The sequence below is a fragment of the Augochlora pura genome, chromosome 9, assembly GCF_028453695.1.
Source record: "Augochlora pura isolate Apur16 chromosome 9, APUR_v2.2.1, whole genome shotgun sequence".
In the NCBI taxonomy this organism is placed as follows: Eukaryota; Metazoa; Arthropoda; class Insecta; order Hymenoptera; family Halictidae; genus Augochlora; species Augochlora pura.
In genome coordinates this window covers 546,034-550,712 of record NC_135780.1, presented here as the reverse complement: position 1 = coordinate 550,712, position 4,679 = coordinate 546,034, and positions in this window count along the sequence as shown.

Genomic DNA, 4,679 nt, shown 5'->3' with positions numbered 1-4,679 from the left:
ATATATTTTATAATTAAACTTACGGAAAAGCTGCCAAATATTCGCAAATATTGTCAATTAACGATGAACGATTATATTTGTAACATAGTTAATAAGCGACTCGTTTCTTTCTTTATCGATAATTATTGACTGATAGCCGACATTTTGTATATATACACTATACATATATACGTATTATACATATACTTTTAACGGAGGTTCGACTACTTTCACTGCCTAATTTTTATTCCCCCCCAATTACTGCCGAAATTGACGATCCCGTGCTCGATTCACGCTCGGGTAACGATTGTCACGTGAAAGCGGTTGACTCGTCGTAGTAACTCGCTATAAGTATTTTCCTAACACGAGGCGATACTTTCGAGCCGCTTGCGTTACAAATCCTGTCGAGACGATAACGCTGGTGTAACGAAACAGCTCGTAAGCACGCGAGACAAAAATACAAAACGAGATCAACATAATCAGCGGAATCTGTCACATGAAAACAGTAAAGGGAAAGAATGAAAGAGTAGGAGAGCGAAAGAGACAGAGAGAGAGAGAGAGAGAGAGAGAGAGAGGTTGGCGAGCGAACGACGAAAGGGAAAGAGAGAAAGGAAGTAAGAAGCGAGTGTCTTGGAGTAGTGATATCTTCAAAAAAGACAATAGTACATAAGTTTAATTATACGCGTATGAGTTTAGTTAAGAGTAAACTATTTCCCTGGCACAGCCAAGTTAGAAGTTGCAATTTGCACGATGGGCCTCCGTGCAGAAACGGTAAGGACAGGCAAACAAAACAAACAAAAAAAAAGAGACGTAGAACAACTAAATGTTTATACAATATATATTTTTGCATTTGTTTCCATTAAAAAGATTGATTATCCTTGTAAATAGCGCGGATACGTCTCAGCGTTTCACACACTCCGGCAAAAAAAGTAATTAAACAAAAAAATAATGGATCATATGAGGGTCTCACTTTACCTAAGCTATAATGAAATATTGTATAGGATTATTACGATAGGCCAGAAATTATATCTGAGAGAAAGAGAGAGAGAAAGAAGGAAAGAAAGAAGGAAAGAAAGAAAGAAGGAAAGAAAGAAGGAAAGAAAGGAAGAAAGTAAGACAGTAAGAAAGGAGGAAAGAAAGAAAGAAAGAAAGAAAGAACGATCGATAGATAAATAGAAAGAAAGGAAGCAAGAACGAACGAAAGAATGAGGAGAAGATAGGGAGAGAAAGGGAGAGAGAGTGTGTGAATGAAAGTGAGATTAAAAGAAGAGTTATTCCAGTTATCGGACGAGACGACGTCTTTCCGTTTATCGAAAGCCTAAGTAGTCGACACACATATATTTTTGAAGAAAAAGATTAAAAAAAAATGATGGGAAACGGATTACGAGAATGACCGCACACCTGTTTGGCCTAAAACGGGCAAGTCCCGTGGACACACTACGACGCGTGAGAGGCATCGAGATCCTACCATCGGCGATGATGACACTTGGTATCAGTCGACGAGCATAGGTTTCGTTCAATGTTCCGGAAACGATCGACGAAAGTTCTTCAGTGGAAGAAGAACGGCGAAAAACGAAGGGGACAAACGGGAGACCTTCGCGTTCGATATATCTCTGTGCACGATCATCGAATAACCATTTACGTTGAGAAAATCTGAGCACGTCGCGCTTCTAATTTGGCTCGCGTATCGTACGAATGCAACGGAAGAAGCTGAAAGAAAATACGCGACGAGGATTGTTCGAGAGGCACGATCGCGTAGTTCCATCGAGCATCCGGAGAACGTGGTGAGCTTCGAAGCTGCAGCCCGTTCGAACAGTCGAGCCAGTCAAATTGCGAACGACGTTCGCTCTTGGACGGATTCTCGCGTTTCCCTCCGTAGCGTCTCGCTGTACGGCGCGAGTTAGCTCCCCCGGGACAGAGGTGCTCAACGAGTTGACGCAGGAACCGGAAATCGCGTTCCCTTTCAGGGAGAAATGTTTCGTATCGGGCCAACGGAGCTGAGCGTCCCGATTCGAAAAGATCGGGATTAGGATCGAGATTAGGAATACGAAATGAGCACCTCGTCGAATGGGCAGACCCACCGCGTGGCTCCGCCCGCAAGCTTCTCGGTTTCGCGTGCTCCGATGCTCGGTGGATCTATGCCATAGATCCCCGTAGATTCTACGGGGATGGGCGTAATGCTTGTCGAACGGTCTTGCTTGTCACGTGCGCGTCCACCGTAATGACGATGCATCGGCGATCGACAGCCTCCTCTATAAACCTATTTTCAGCTCTACGTTCTGCGGCGATCCCCGATCGCGATCATTGATCCACGGTTGGAAATGGTTCGACAGGCGACGTGGAGGGGAGGGAACTCGCGTGCGCGAGCGCGCGCAACGAGTCAAAATCGGGAATGGTGTCGTTCACGGGAAATCGATAATATTGTATACTTTTTCCGCGCCGTTGTCATGTGTGTGTTTTATGCTTGTGAAAACTGTTTGAAAGTTCTTAAACGGATAACGTTTTTTCGTAGCATGCGCTATTGTTATTTCATTGGTCCCGGTTAAGGGGGAAGTGGACACACACACACACACACACACACACCGATTTGTTAACCGTAGACTCTACGAAGCTTAAACGAAGAATAATGAAGATGAAGGATTAAAAAAAAAACCAGAAGACGATAAGATGATTAAACGAACACCTGTATTGTTAACCGCTGCTGTTGTGTACGGAGCCGCGCCGTTCGGCTTAGACTGATGATAAAAAAAAAAAATTCACGTATGCTCAATTAGAGAACATGTTTGCGCATAATTAAGAATTCTATTTACATATACATGTTTTATATTTGTAATTAATAACGAAACAAGAAAAATCATCTATACCTTAATATTACCTGATATTATTAGATTATGTAATCTCCAAAGTATTTGCTCATCAAAGTGCTAGGCATGTTAGACGGACCGATATTCGTCCAAAATGGTACCTTGGAGATGGACATACCATCTAACAGTACGATATTTCATATTTTACACAATAATTAATAATTCCGTTGATTATTCTAAGACATAGTCAATCCTAATTATACAATCATTAAAAGTACGAAGGATAAATTAAACGTTTTACAATGTATATAATGTACATATATACTTAGATAGACACCGAAGAAAATGAAATGCATAACGAATTATATCAAATTTAAGATGGAGATGATAAAACAGAAAAGACACACCCACGATAAACGATCGAGAGCTTTCGTATAAAAAAGAAAAGAAAAGGAAACAAACAAACAAACAAACAAATGAGAAACACAGATTATAGTTCGTAAGAACGTATTGTAATTCGTATCACTTTGGACGTTTCGTTTTTTCTCTTCATATCCGACTTTTTTCCGAAACACGTGGCCCGTTTTATCAAAATGGACAAATACGAGAGAGAGAAACCGAACAAAAGGAAACACGCAACAAAAGAGAAAGGAGAATCAACCATGAAATCGTCGACGCCCGCCGACGTTGGTCCCCCCGAGGATCGTGTCCGCGCGTCTCGACAAATCGCCGAAAGTGACATCACGAATTTTTATCGTAACAAAACTTATCCGTTCCAAAATTACCATTTCCATAAGAGGCGAAGACTGTACCGAAAAAAACACAGAGCCGTTCAATCGTTTTTTTGATGATGTTCGAGACGACTCGATTTTCTATTCGATTCGAATGCCCCCTATTTGCGCTCGCAGAACGATACACGATCCTTCTTGCGTTGCTCAGAACACCCCGCCCACACCCTCGCCATGGTAACCGCCGAGAAACCGAGGGGGAAAAACCGGTGTTAATTTTCAGGAAAACGCCGAGTCGCGCGCTCGACGCGACCGTAACACGCCGTTTCGGGAGACCCGATCAGCCTCGAGACGCGCGAGAACAGTTTCGCCGCCGATCTCACGTTCGGCAAGCTTCAACGTTGAGAATTAACACCCGTCGGTTGTATCCGAAAGCGACACACACACACACACAAGTTTCGTCGAACGACAACTAACGTTAATAAAAATGGAGATAAGACGAAAACAAAAAAAGAGAGAGAGAAATCGTTAAGCGTATCATCGGATATATATTGCTTCCGTTTGTGTGCCAACAATTTAAAAGGTAAAGCCATGTCGACATTCTCGATGTATAAATAAAGTAAATATGATAAATTAGCGAGGACGATTTATGCTGTACACGCGGGCCGAAATTTCTCGGATCGGAATTATTGCAAAACGCAGTGTGTTGTAAAATTCTTTCGAGTAATCATCGCTGTTCTTTAAGTACAACCGATAATACTGAACAAAAAAAAAAAAAGATATATAAAATACCGGAAAGAAGTTTTCCGACGATACGAAAAGTACATAAAAGGCAATGGGAGAGAGAGAGAGCGAGCGAGATGGAGATAAAGAGAGAGAGAGAGAGAGAGAAAGTGTGGTAAAGAGAGAAACCGTGTGTAATATAAAACTAAGAATACCAGCGATTGGTACATTAATTACTTGTATATATACATAGTATTTTTACATTCTAATTCTAAATTACATTTCCAATTCTAAATGGTATACATTACTCTGTGAGCTTCGCTTGTCGTCTGTGTGGATCATCGATAACGTTCCGGCGTTCGTTCACTTTGGAAATTAGTCAGGGGAGGAGCGCTCCCATTCGCGGCGATGCCTCGGCAAACATTAAATCCCTGCACCCGCGCCC